The sequence below is a fragment of the Balearica regulorum genome, chromosome 3, assembly GCF_011004875.1.
Source record: "Balearica regulorum gibbericeps isolate bBalReg1 chromosome 3, bBalReg1.pri, whole genome shotgun sequence".
Taxonomy (NCBI): domain Eukaryota; kingdom Metazoa; phylum Chordata; class Aves; order Gruiformes; family Gruidae; genus Balearica; species Balearica regulorum.
Window position 1 is genome coordinate 2,672,917 of NC_046186.1, and position 14,157 is coordinate 2,687,073.

The 14,157-nt window shown below is 45.5% G+C and overlaps 1 protein-coding gene across 11 annotated transcripts in view; it reads left to right on the top strand.

Annotated features, from left to right (window-relative positions):
* HMBOX1 (homeobox containing 1) overlaps nt 1–14,157 on the top strand; it is a 127,647-nt gene that overhangs the window by 33,255 nt on the left and 80,235 nt on the right. Inside the window, exon 2 of one of the 11 annotated variants that reach the window (XM_075750353.1) lies at nt 8,346–8,436. The exons of the other annotated variants lie outside the window; for them this stretch is intronic. The gene's annotated coding sequence lies outside the window, so the exon portion shown is untranslated. The remainder of the gene's footprint in view (nt 1–8,345; nt 8,437–14,157) is intronic. 11 annotated transcript variants of the gene reach the window in all.

The window sequence follows — 14,157 nt, forward strand, 5'->3', positions numbered from 1 at the left end:
AACAGAAAGACACGTCTAAAATGATGAAAGTCAGGGCTGGAGTAATTCTTCAGATGGTTTCTGTTCATCGTGTTATCGCCATACAACAGAGTGGTCTGCAGCTTTGAAGGCAAGTCAACCTTGCTCTGAGACGATCTCTTTTGAACCACCGTTTGAGCTGGTAGGTACCTGACCCGTTTGGACAGGAGTGAGTAGATACCTTAAGACTGCTTGACTGCATAAAAGGGTTGAGAGCTCAGCTCAGGAAAACAGCTCTGAGAAAATGCTTGTGCAAAGGGATTTTAGAAAATAAACTGCATTGTGGCTAGGAAGCTTTTTGGTTAGGGGGAATTTTGTGGGGTTTTTGGAGCTTTCTGTAGATTGTCAGTCCAGCAGATAATACAGGTTGAGGGGAAAAAGGGTTTGCACAAACCCTGAATTGGCACTGGTTAATTTTGGGAGCAAGGGGAAATAGCTTAACAGCTCGTAGATGTTATAGAACAGCTCAACGCTTTGGAAAATATGAAATGTCTGAATGGGAGGAATAAATGAATGTTTTGCTAGCTGTCATTTTGGCCACTTTCCTGCTGCTTCCCCTAGCACCAGCCTGGGTCTTGTGTTAAAGCTAAGCACAAATGTTGCTTGGTTCAAAACCAGCTATAGCAGATAATGCATTTTCTGCTTGTTTCTGGAAGTGGAAAAACTCCATGATCAATCAACTATGAGAATACATTGATGGTGACTCTGCCCATCTTCAGTACAGATGATTTGTTCTAATTCTTCCCATCCCTTTGCCTTCTGTGTCTCTCACAGTTACCAAGTTTCCTCCAGAAATTGCCTGCCTTTCAATTTTGAAAAAAAGTTTTCAGAGAAGTTAGCAAGTGAAGATGGAGTATGTAATGGTGGCCAGAACTGTAGCCTTTGTGGCCAACAACAGCTATAATTATATGTGGGGCACATACATTCTAGCAGATGCTTCCCATTTAAACCACACTCATTTCAGCACAGACCAAATTTAGGATCTAAGCACGGTGACCATAGCACTCGCTAAATCTCTGATTCTATCTTCTGCCATTTACTGTCTTTCTCAAATGCTCAGTGAGACTTTTTTTTCCCTAGTTGTTCTATGGAGCAGCTTTGATTTTTCTCACTTTGTGGTTATTTTAAGCTTCAGAAAACAATAAGAATGTACTTTTTTCTTCCCTCCCCCCCCCCCCCCCCCCCCCCCCCCCCCCCCCCCCCCCCCCCCCCCCCCCCCCCCCCCCCCCCCCCCCCCCCCCCCCCCCCCCCCCCCCCCCCCCCCCCCCCCCCCCCCCCCCCCCCCCCCCCCCCCCCCCCCCCCCCCCCCCCCCCCCCCCCCCCCCCCCCCCCCCCCCCCCCCCCCCCCCCCCCCCCCCCCCCCCCCCCCCCCCCCCCCCCCCCCCCCCTTGTGCTTTTATGAAAGCAGAATCTGTGTAGATAAAGCACAGTTGATCTGTTAGGGATTACTGTATCTCGGTTATTCTTTTGCTCTTGCATATCATGCCTTTATGTAGAAGAATATTTAAAGGTTCCATGTAGAACAGTGAGATGAAAGATTCTTTGTGCATTGAAGAATTCTGGTGTCACAGGAGTCCACCTGTTCTCCTGTAACTTTTTTTTTTTTTAAACTGAAGTTTATTTAAAGTGATTTTTAACGCTCATAAAAGCTGCTGGGTTTTGACAGCCTTAAAGATTGAAAGGCTGTCCCCACAGGTGGTGGCAGCAGCACTATGGCCTGGTATTCAGGGCACAGGAGTAGGAATCAGAAGATGCACGTTCTGTTCTCATCCTTATCCCAGGTGACCTTGAGCCAAGTAGCATGTTGCTGAGGCTCTGTTTTCTGTGGAGAATTTTACCCTGGCTCATGAGGACATCGTAAAGATTTGCTACTCTCTTAGGAAAGAAAAGACAAGGATAAGAACTTCTTGCGTCATCATCAAGCAGCAGACCTCATCACTGGTAGTCTGGAGATCCAGTCTACCAGTGATGAGAATAATTGGCAGTTTTCAGAAGATAGTACCAACAGTCTGTCAAAGGTCTCAGAATAAGTGGAAGTACTTTTGTCTGTGCAGAATTGTCTAAGAGGACCTAACCAAACCAAACTGGTTTCGGGCAGGTCCAAAAGACTGTTTCTGTTGGCGCGTCCTACGTGATAATCTTAGTAATTTCTGTGGAGAGTCGAGGCAGATCAATCTGGATGTCCGTTTGATGTAGCATTGTGTGTCAAGTAGTGGTTGGTATCAGACAATTAATGCACCTAGCTAGCTTGCAAAGCTCTTCCTCTGATGAAGTACAAGAGGAGTTTTCTTTTTGACCCTTTCGGGCTATCAGCTTAATTCCCAGAAGCTTCAGATTTAATTACCCATACCATTACCACAACATGCATAGCTGCAGATTTTATTAATGACCATAAAATTATCAAATCCTCTTTAAAACGAATGCAGATTCCCAGCCAGAAGGTCCTTTCACACATCAGCTCCGGTACAGGTGAATCCCACAGGTTGGTGTGGCACCTTTCACGTCCTTTGTCAGATGCCGAGCCCAGCTCATCCATCTTTCTGCACCTGATTTCCTGCTATTTTACCAACCACTAGTAATACTACTCTGCAGTTCTGTCTCCAGACTCGGTTATTCTTGCTTCTAAAATGGTAGCTAAGCTGAAGCTTTACCCTTCTCAGAGCCCGTTTTTATGCGTTGAGCAGCAGGCTGACCTTTACACCTCTCTGTTTCAGACTCCTTCCGCTCACTACGTTGCTTTTGTTCCGATCCCTAAAACGTTCTTTAATCCATTTCAGTTCCTTTTCCCTGCCCAATGCTTTATGACTTTGTAAATCAGTCTGAGTGGTACAAAATCAAATGCTTTCCTGAGATCCTGATAACTTATGTCCACTGTTTCACTCTTGTCTAACCTAACGATTTGGTCGTATAATAAAAAGGATTTCAGCAGATTTGTCAGGCATGACCTTCCTTTTATGAATCTGTACTGGATGTCCTCTACTAAATTATGCATTTCCAAATGTTCTGCAGTTTTGGCTTTTACCAACACTTCCAATACATTCCCACAGCTGAAGCTGGATTTCCTGTTCTGAGCGAATTCAGCAGAACTCTGTCACAGCCCAACAGAATTCATCAGTTTTTCAGAATTCTCCATAATAAAACTTCCTTGTTTTCTGCTTTTTGTTCTCATCTTATTAGATCCTTGACACTGGAATTAGCATTCTGTTTTATATAGCTCTGAGAGTACTGTGTGTTCAGGAAATAACCGGCTCACCGTTTGCAGTTCAGCAGCTTTGTGCACCACATGTGGAATGAGTTGCTGAGTCTCAGCCCAGCTGCAGGTGGGAGGATGAGGCCGATAGCTCAGAGTCTCGATTTGGTTCCAAGCTTCCTAAATAATTTCATTTGAGACTAGAGGTTGGTTCACCTCTCTGTGCATTGGTTTATTTTTCTGGCCTGCTTCCTAAAGAGTATTTTACATTGCAGGCTTGCCTTGTGCTTTTATCTGAATATGTATGTGTGAGGGGGGGAAGGGAGACTCCAAATCCTTCAAGTGTTCTTGCTTAAAGCCCTTATGCTTCTGCTTATACCTCCTTTGAACATATAGTTTGCCACTTGGGCTATGCTTCCAAATACGGATTTCTCTTGGAGGTATGTTCTGACCCACCTACTTTGCACTGCAGATATATTTAGCAAAGTTTTGCCGTAATAGTCCTACAGTGCTGTCCCAAAGCTGTCATCTGCTCTTCTGCCTACCTCCTTCCCAGTTACCTTCCATGCGTCAAAAGCCACCTGCCAGAGTTCTGCGTCTGCAGTCAAGGCTTTCTGCCACTGACGCGGCTTTTTTTCGGCAGTAGGTAGAGCACTGAGACTAAAGAGCCCTGTCCTCCCTGTGCTGCCGCTTGCCTAAACTTGGCTTAATCCCTTCCTGTCCGCAGCAAAATAGGCGAAGTCTCCGAAGTTATGAACAAGACCAGTAGAACTGGAGACTTCCATGATTGAAGCCTCAAAGCAGGAGGGATTTTTGGTTTTTTTTTAAGCAAAATGCACAAATGGGTACATGGTCCTTGCCCCCAAGCCTGACTTGTACAAGGCAAAGGTGCTGCTTAGCCAGGTTAGGTTGAGAGCAGCGCAGGGGGCTCCTACGGTTGTATTATGATGCTGCAGCAGATCATCAGGGGATATGGGGTATGTCTTAAGACCCCAGGGAATGGCTCTTTTTTTTTTTTTTTTTTTGCCCTGAATCCAGCCTAGAGCGAAAGTAGCACTAGAATACTGGTTGGGTATGTGTCTGCCCTGTATCTGCTGTTTATTGCAGGAGGAAATTGCCAAGTTATAGAGGTACTTAAGTTAACGGCAAAATTACGGAAGACACTGCGTTTAATGGCCTGTCTTTTCTTTAGAAAGCCAGATTCTGCCTCCCTCCTCCAGTCTTCCTGTTAGATGTCGTCCAAGATGGATTCCAAGTGAAAAAAAAAATAAGCAAACCTGCTCCGAGTGAATCATTCCTGCTAAATTTAAACCACTTATTATGGGGAGGGGAAAAAAAAGAAAACTTGGATTACAGGTTTAGCAAGCGTGAGCACATATTTCAGCATGTATTGCTGTATTTGTAATTGCCAAACTACTGATTTCTTGGAACTCTGCTACTAGCATTGTCAAGCAGTGTTCCAGACAGTCACTCCTATAAACCCCTGTTAATATGTTAAGCAGGAGAAGGTCTTTGCAAGAATATTTAGCTGGCCAGCGGTCTCCATCTGGGGCGTGCTAAGGGGACAGATCAGGGAAGTAACTGTGCTTGCTGTTAGGATGTCCTGCTTGAGCATCCCGTTGATGTTTGCTTGAATGTCGCTGCCACTTCTAATAGGTGCTCAGGACTTTTTTTATTTATTTGGACAGAAGCGTTCGAGAGTGTGTGAGGTTTCTGTACAGGGTGTATTTGTAGCAGTAAGGCCTATGGCGTACTGATCTCTTGTTGTCCTTCATATGCTGTTCAGGCAATAAGTAACCACGTGAAAAACACCTCAAACAAAGAAATAAACGTCACTTTCACAGGCAGATATTGTTCTTTTTCAAGTGTGCGATTCTCAACAATGAAGTGCCTCAAACCTTGAAATTACAAAAGCAGATTACTAAATGCCCCCTTTTTAAATATGATTTATTTTCATAATACCAGTATAACCAGAACATTTTCATCACTGCCAGTCTGCTGACCAAAGTCATCTGTCTCTTCGAAACTAGTCAGTGGGTAGAAATAAGATGGGAGTGTCCTGAGAATAAAATTGCCAGAGTACAGCTTTACCTTGGACAAAAAAGATTGTCCTCTTCAACTTGCATCTGCTGAAGCATGTACCTCTGCAGGGGTGAAGACAGCCGCACAGGCTTTCTGGGGAAAAAACACTTGAATCGGACTGTTTGCTTGACATGGATAATACCCTTAGAGGTGGGCCTGATGAAAGTCTGGGTCATCAGAGAGGAAAGCAGAAGAGGAGAGTAGAGCCGCAGATCAGTATTTTAAGCACAACCAGTTGACAAGGGCATGGGATGGAGAGGGGCGAGGAGATGAGTTTGATCTGCACCTGCTGCTGCAGTGAGGACACATCTGCCAGATCCCAGCCCAGTTCCAGCATCACTGGCGGACGTGCAGATTCTCTGATAACTAATTGTATTCTGAAGTGAACAACAGATGGGTGCCCTGGGTGCCCTACGACTGGCCATCAAACCTACCTTCAGTTGGAAGGCAGAGGGCAGGCGTCGGCGAGACTGCCATGCTTGTAGTCTCCTTTTATGGCACAATTTTATGCTAACTTGTTTGGGGATGGAAAAAGGTTGCATGCTTATTTTATTACAAGTAACTGGGAGCTTGCAGAGCTTTTCTGAACACCAGATAATGTTTTTTAAAGTTCCAAACTAGTTTATTGTTTGTACAGCTTGTTATCAGATTACTCTGGGAAAAAGTGATGATGATCTTAAATCCAAAACCTATTTAAAGAAGATAATACTTCTCTTAAATTTTATGCAGTGTATTTGCTATTGGTAAGTGATACCACATTCCTCTTCATACTTTTTTGTGCTGTACAGAAGTACAAAAAATAAAGGATCATAAGGATCATTACTTATTTCTCTTCTATGCTTGTTCCCAGAACTAGTGATGAGGTACACACTTCTGGTTTCTTTTCTTAGGTCAGCAACTGGGCGTATGTTCTTCAGCTCACTTCAGCTGAATATGCTTGTGTCTTGTCACCTTCTGATTTGCACAGGATTGTGTAGTAGCAGTTTCTTGTGCTCGCCAAGGGTTCGTGGTACCCCTGTCTTGCAATTAATATCCCTCTGTCAGGTGGCCTGATGGCAAGTGTGATCTCTGGAATTCTGCTGAAGAAGGTTTGGTGGCATCTACTAAGGTGTGTAGAGGTCTGCTGGAGAGCCATGGATGAAGAAAGGGCTCTGCCTGACCAGTTGGATGAACGCTCCATTTTCTTGGGACTGTTGTACGTTTTTGCAGTACCCCCCATTTTCGTGCTCTTGAACTTGCCTGTCACTGGCCATGACCTGCTTAGCAACTGAGCATTAGTCTTTGTGGTGGACGTTTGTATGCTCTTTGGGACAAGCTAGCTACAGGTCTGAGCGGAATTCACAGCCAAAGAGGAAGGCCTGTCTTTAAAAGACTATACTTATACGTGACCAGCAGGTTGAGGGAGGTGATCCTGTCCCTCTCTCTACTCCACTCTGGTGAGACCCCACCTGGAGTGCTGTGTCCAGCTCTGGGGGCCCCAGTACAGGAGAGACATGGAGCTGTTGGAGCGAGTCCAGAGGAGGCCACGAAGCTGATCAGAGGGCTGGAGCACCTCTGCTATGAGGACAGGCTGAGAGAGTTGGGATTGTTCAGCCTGGAGAAAAGGCAGCTCCGGGGAGATCTAATTGTGGCTTTCCAGTACCTGAAGGGGCTACAGGAAAGATGGTGAGGGACTGTTTGTCAGGGAGTGTAGTGACAGGACAAGGGGTCATGGGGTTAAGCTGAAGGAGGGTCGATTTAGATTAGATGTTAGAAAGAAACTGTTTACTGTGAGAGTGCTGAGGCCTTGGCACAGGTTGCCCAGAGAAGCTGTGGCTGCCCCTGGCTCCCTGGCAGTGGTCAAGGCCAGGTTGGATGGGGCTTTGGGCAACCTGGGCTAGTGGAGGGTGTCCCTGCCCATGGCAGGGGGGTGGAACTAGATGATCTTTAAGGTCCCTTCCAACCCAAACTATTCTATGATTCTATGATTAAAATACAATGGATGTTGTGAAGGCACTGCTGACATCTTGGACCTGCAGGAGGATGCTGCTGCTGTTGCTCGTATTCCTTCAGTTGGGTACCTCTTGCAATGTGTGGTGTGCAGGGCAACTCTGTCGGGTAGTTCTCCAATGCGAGCGAGCTCCCCGCTGAGACCTGGAGGCTGTAATAGCAGTAGTTTCTTTCCTGTTTCTAGTGTGCGCTGCTGAGCATAGTATGCTTGGTCTGCATCCTGCACCCAAATTGCAAACAGGTTAAGTAATTCATTGAATCCCAGACTGGTGTAGGTTGGATGGGACCTCAAAGCCCATCTACTTCCACCCCCCTGCCATGGGCCAGGACACCCTCCACTAGCCCAGGTTGCCCAAAGCCCCATCCAACCTGGCCTTGACCACTGCCAGGGAGCCAGGGGCAGCCACAGCTTCTCTGGGCACCCTGGGCCAGGGCCTCAGCACCCTCCCAGGGAAGGATTGCTGCCTCCCATCCCATCTCCATCTCCCCTCCTGCAGCTTCAGGCCATTCCCCTTGGCCTGTCCCTCCCTGCCCTTGGCACCAGCCCCTCTCCAGCTTTCCTGGAGCCCCTGCAGGGACTGGAAGGGGCTCCAAGGTCTCCCCGCAGCCTTCTCTTCTCCAGGCTGAACCAGCCCAGCTCTCTCAGCCTGTCTTCATAATTCCTCTGTGCCAAAACTGATACTTGGTGCTAACTAGAATAGAGAGATGGCAAACTTGGGGCACTTCAGGAGGTCAAGTTCTTCCATAGCATACTGGATAGTAATTAATTTGAGCAGTTCCAGTTGGTGAGAAATTTAACTCCAGCGTTACTGTGGTTATAACCGCACAGGTATGCAGTACACGTGAGCGTGCCTGAATAGACTTAGTAAGCTGAGATGCTCACATCTAACAATATTCTGCACTGGAGGTGTACTCACAGTATGCTTGGCAATACAGAATCTCATTTCAGTTGGCATATCCGGTGCTACTATGTCACTGTATTCCTAGCAGAAAATTGTCAAGTTAATTAGTGTTAATTAGGATCTTTTTTTGAATGAGCCTCTCATTTATTGTATGTTTGGCCCAGGCTTGGACTCGAGGGCTTGGCAATCTCCCATCTGCAGTTTTGTCCAGATTAACGTATGTGCCTTGTGGTGTGCATATCCACAGAGTTCAAGGTATAATCCCTACTGCTGGCATGTAAGTGCTTTAAATCTTCATTCTACTTTAGGGTATATCTTGCCCATTGTGGCCCTATAGGAATTAGCTGGGGTGGGACTGCTCCTTCAGCTCTCTGCTCCTGCATGTTGTCTTCTGACATGCAGTTACTAATTTCGTGACAGCTTCTGCTCCGTTGCAATGCAGCGTCACACATTCTGAACTGAACCACTCAGCTGAGAGTCACCATCTCCTTAAATTCTCTCACGTGTGAATGACCATCTTGCTCTTCCTCATGTGTTTCAGTGCTCAAACTGATCTAAGTGGATTAAGATAACCTATTTGATCATTAAGGAAGTGGTCTTTGTAGCAGCCGTTAGCTATCGCTATTAGCCGTGAGGTCGTGTGCCTCGCTGTCAGTCTTCCGCTCATGAGATTCACTTGTAATTTTAGGCAGAAAAGCTAATTCGTGTCTGGCCTTTGGTTCCAGGCAAGCTTTTAGACATGATGGCAGGGGACAACATACTGAAATTCAAGAGATACAACAGCATAGGTGCTTGGTACATTAAGGCCTGAAGCTCATTTGTAAGCAATAATGATAATATAACCTGGGGTTCTCTTATGGAATGTGTCTGCAGATGTATCTTGATGACAGTATTTCATTTTCCAGCTGCCATTGAGGACAAAGCAATACTAAATTATGTCCTTTTACTGGGACTGTGTTGCCTTTTATATACTCTGGGACTTCTGGAGCAACTTGGGGTCCTTTCCAGTGAAAAACAGATTAACTTTTCTGCCTTTCTGGAAGCCTTGGGTGAGTTTGGGAAACTTTGTAATTTTGTGACCTGAGTCTTTCTGTAGAGAGGATCCGTTGCTATTCTGCTTCAAAATGGAGCCTGGCCTCGGCTTGCACTCTAGGCGATGCCACTAAATTTGGGTAAGGATGTTTCTTTTGCATGAGGTTGAAGAGGGAAGAGAAGAGAGAAACAATTCTAACTGCAATCCTTGGCTAATTGTTCTGTGGAGACCTACTGCAGGGCGTGTTGTGGAAGCAATGATTTACTTGCTTGCTTTTTTAAGTTTACCAGCTGTGGCTTTATCACAAGATTGAGGCATGTGTTTTCTGAAGGGGAAAAGGCTTGTTGCAGTGGTTTCCTTTCAGTTAAAGAGTTCGGAGGAAGAAGAGGGTCCCATAAAAAAATTTTTGCAGTAAGTTTGGCAAGATGCTGCTGTATTCCCTCATCATAATCCCAAATTATGGCATTCTCCTGGGTAGTACTGTAAAGGGTTTGGTAAACCAACACAGTCACAGTAAGACTGAAAACAATGTTGGTTGGAGGTAACTTCTGAGCAGTATCTTCAAGAATTTTTGTGTTCGTAAGCTGTATGCTCTCTTGTTCCCTTTGGCCTCCTTTGATTCACTGGCACAGGTTGCCCAGAGAGGTGGTGAAATCTCCAACGTTGGAGGTATTCAAAAGCCATGTGGACATGGTCCAGGGCAACCAGCTCTGGGTGGCAGGAGCTTGGACAAAATGACCTCCGAGGTCCCCTCCAACCTCAACCGTTCTTTGAGTCTATGATTGGAAGGTCACAACCTGTCCTTTACGATAAGGTCTCTGCCATAGCAATTCCTGCCTTCTTACCTTCCAGCTGAGCCAACACGCTCCTTGCAAACATCGGTTCAACGTAACCCAGAAGCTGCAGCAGATGCAGTGACTGCGTTGCTTGTTTAGCAACGATTCTTGACGAGACCTGGTGCGCGCCTTCTTGAGGGCCTGCACAAGACCATGCTCAAGGTACGGATCAGTGTACTGACTTAACGTAGTGATATTTAAATAACTTGGAGCCTGGAGACTTAAGAAACACCTCTACTCTTCGTGTTGCAGTACAACGACCGCCTGAAACTGGTTGCTGCACGTTGCCAAGCCACAGTGCGTGCTCAGGAGATGGCAGCTCTTAGAGAAGGTTCTTAACCTTGCTTTCCAGGGCACAGATGTAACACATCCTTAAGTCATATGGCAGAGCATTTTTTTTTTTTTTTTCCTAATAGGCCTATTTTGGGAAAATGGGCTAGAGAGTCCTAGATTAGCTTTAGTATTTTGGACACTAGTCCTACTTTTGTGCGTGCACCCAGATGAATTTATCTTTAGGTTTTGATACGAGTGCTGTAGCTGGAATTTTAAAAACACTGGGTAAACAACAGCCTGTCTGAACATCTCCCAAGAATAAGGGGCTCTAAGCTAGCAAAGAAAGGCTTAACAGGAGCTACTGCCTGGAATCTGAAGCCAGAAACATTCAGACTAGAATTCGGGTACAAATTTGTAATGGAGAGGGTGATTAACCATCGGAATGAACTAGAATGGATGGATCCTTGGTCTCTTGCTGGGTTTGAGGCAAGATATCTTCTGGACTTAAGTTAAGCCAGGTAACTGGTTTGTTTTACTTTATGCTGGCCTCAGCGCAGAGAAAGTGAAGCGGATGAAATGTTAACAGCCCAAGTTTATAGACACGTACGCATGCACAGAGTCCAGCCCGAGGACCTGACAAGTGCTACAGACCTTAAGCTGTACATTAAGTAAAAGATTTAAATTTTGACTTTTTTTGTTACTTCTAGGAGAGTATTGGTTTGTAATTCTGCATGGGGTTGGGAATCTGCCTTTATTGCAAATTCAGCAGTGGTAGAACTTCATTCTCAGGGCTGAATTTCTTCACCATCCAATGCACCAGGGTTATCAGCAAGCTGAAACTTGGTTGTTCTATATTTCAGTAGCTGGTTGCTAATAGTCCTACTGTAGTAGTGGGGCTTGTGTCCTTGGGCAGATACCATGTTCAGCTGCTGATACTATCCTCCGTGGCTTTAAGCCAAGAATTTAGCCCCTCTTTTCATGTTTTACTTTTGACAAATTGTGATGTTTCTCTTCCCCAAGGACAAAGGCTTTTAATTTGTTATTTGTAAAACCCTTTTTAAGAACTGACCAAGGAAGGTATTAGTGAAATACAAAGTGGTAGCATTGTTTTTTACTACGTGACTCATTCAGAAATTAAAAGGAAAAATTAATTTCTCTTCCAAATAAGTGACATCAACCTCATCTTTACCAAGTGACTTCCTCCTTGCCTCTGCAGGGCATTGTGGATCAGGGTGAACTATACTTCAAAACATTTAATTGCATACAGTGAGAAATGAAGAAAACTGAAGTGGATCCCAAGAATGTATTAAAAATCTGAACTAAAATGAGAATGATTTCATGTCAAGTGAGACAAATGCAGAGTTGATACTCCAGTGCTTCACACTTCCACTTGTCCTTGGCACTGAGAAAATGAGATTTTTAATATCTGAAAAACAGATTGCCATGAAGACTCATCCATTGTAAATTTAAGCTGCCTTTATAGCAACTTAAGCTGGGGACAAGATTGTTCATTACATCTGATTCTACAACTGTGGCCATGATTTCCATATTAATACTGATTTTTTTTTTATTGTCTGTATCAGAAATAGGAAGGGGAGCTGGTAGTGTTTTCCCTGTGTTAGCAGATAATTTATTTAATGAATAATGCGAAAAGGGCAAAGGTTTGTGAATTCTTACTTGCATATCAACTAGAGATTGTGGTGGCACCTGCTTTTGCTGCTGTGATCAAACCTGGTTTGCTGCTTCGATTTTGTCACGGTTTAACCCCAGCCGGCAGCTCAGCCCCACGCAGCCGCTCGCTTGTTCCCCACCGGTGGGAGGGGGGAGAGTAAAAGTGGGAAAACTCGTGGTTGAGACAAAGGCAGTTTAATAGGGAAAGCAAAAGCCACGCACGCAAGCAAAGCAAAATAAGGAATTCATTCCCCGTGTCCCATGGCAGGCAGGTGTTCAGCCATCTCCAGGAAAGCAGGGCTCCATCACACGTAACGGTGACTTGGGAAGACAAACGCCATCACTCTGAATGTCCATTCTTCTTCCCCAGCTTTATATGCTGAGTATGACGTCATATGGTACGGAACATCCCTCTGGTCACTGGGGTCAGCTGTCCCGGCTGTGTCCCCTCCCAACTCCTTGTGCACCCCCAGCTACTCGCTGGTGGAGGGTGTGAGGAGCAGAAAAGGCCTTGGCTCTGTGTAAGCACTGCTCAGCAGGAACTAAAACATCTCTATATTATCAACACTGTTTCCAGCACAAATCCCAAACACAGCCCCGTACTAGCTGCTATGGAGAACATTAACTGTATCCCAGCTGAAACCAGCACAGGTTTATGCTAAAAGGAGCCTGAGGGAAAGAGGGATTCATGATTTCAGACTCATGATTTGGTGGTGGTAGAAGTTACATTGTTCAGGGCTGAACTTTGGCTAAAATTAGAGGCACGGGGTTGCTTGTCTCCTCTCTGATGTGCCCTTAGATTACAAAAACATTTAAGCAACCTTTACGTGGATGGGGGCAGGGAAGGTATTTCTGTGCCACTGAACTTTAGACTAACGTTGAGTCAAAGACTATTTGTAACCCTTTTCAAGTGCAGCCGTTCTGTTCTGGCATCAGACATCGGAAGCACTAGCTTCCTCTCCTTCCTGTGTAACTGCGTTGGCTTTCCCATGTCCAGCCACCGAGGCAGAGCTGAGGATTCCTCTACCCGCCTGGCAGCTTGGCTCTGTCTGTGACAGTTTGTGATCGCATTCAGACTGTAATAGTGCTGCCTCAACCTTTAATACAGCAAAAGTGGAGAATTTCTCTTATTTTCTCATGAACTCTCGCCTGTTTGTTTCTGCTGATGTGCTGTCATCCTCTGTCTGGGCTCGCAGATCTGGAGTCTCTTGGAAAAGTTCCTTTTTCCTCCTTTGTTCACATCCCAAATTTGGTCTAGATCCTAATGGCCCTTCATTTATAACATCTAAGGTCTGTACTATTTTTTTTCCCCTCTTCCATTAGTATCACTAATATCATTGTCCTGCCTTTGTCATCTCGTACCTGAGTTACTGCAGCCTTTTTCTTTGGCTTTCTATCTCGTCTCCTCGTGTTCCAGTTTTAGTACTGCGTTTCACGATGATGGAAGGTGATCTTTTCTTTCCTTTGTGGGTTTTGTTCTTTGCCTCTTCCACGCTCCTCACCCTGGAAGCAAATCTTTCTCTGAGGAATCCAGTTCTCTATCATTAGCCTCTCTGACCTTCAGAAAGTTTGTATATATTTAAGTGTAATTTGTTCCTCTTTGGAAAACAAACCAGTTCTCTGTATTTAACTCAAAATTTGGCAATAAGTCAGCAGCATGATCTCATATTTTTTGTGACTGCTTCAGGAAGAATGTTTTAAATGCAGTTAAGAGCTTTAACAGAGAAGTGTTTTGGTGTAGAACTATCTTTAAAAGGTTTGGGATGGCTGACTGTGAGGCACCTGTGTCTTTGTCTTTTCCATCCATCTGGACTTCGGTGTCGCAGTTTCTCTCCCGGGCCACAGTACGTGACCTGCGGTCTGCTGGGACCACTCATCTTGTCTGTGACCTTGCTCTTGGCGACCTCCTTTCCTGGAGAGGAGGAAGGCAGCCCAAGACCTAGATGTGGGCCAAATGAATTGTTTTGGAAATGGCAGCAGCCAGCTCTCAGCAGCTCCCTCTCTGAAAACACCCAGCGCTTTCCTTTGCCACGTCTGGGTGGGGGCAGGATTAAACCCCCTGGGAAAGCTGGTGGCCAGGAGCTGACTGCTGCTACTTCTGGAAAAGCTCATTCAGCCCAGCCTTTTGCCCTCGGAGGTCCTAAGATTTTTTTTTCACGAAGG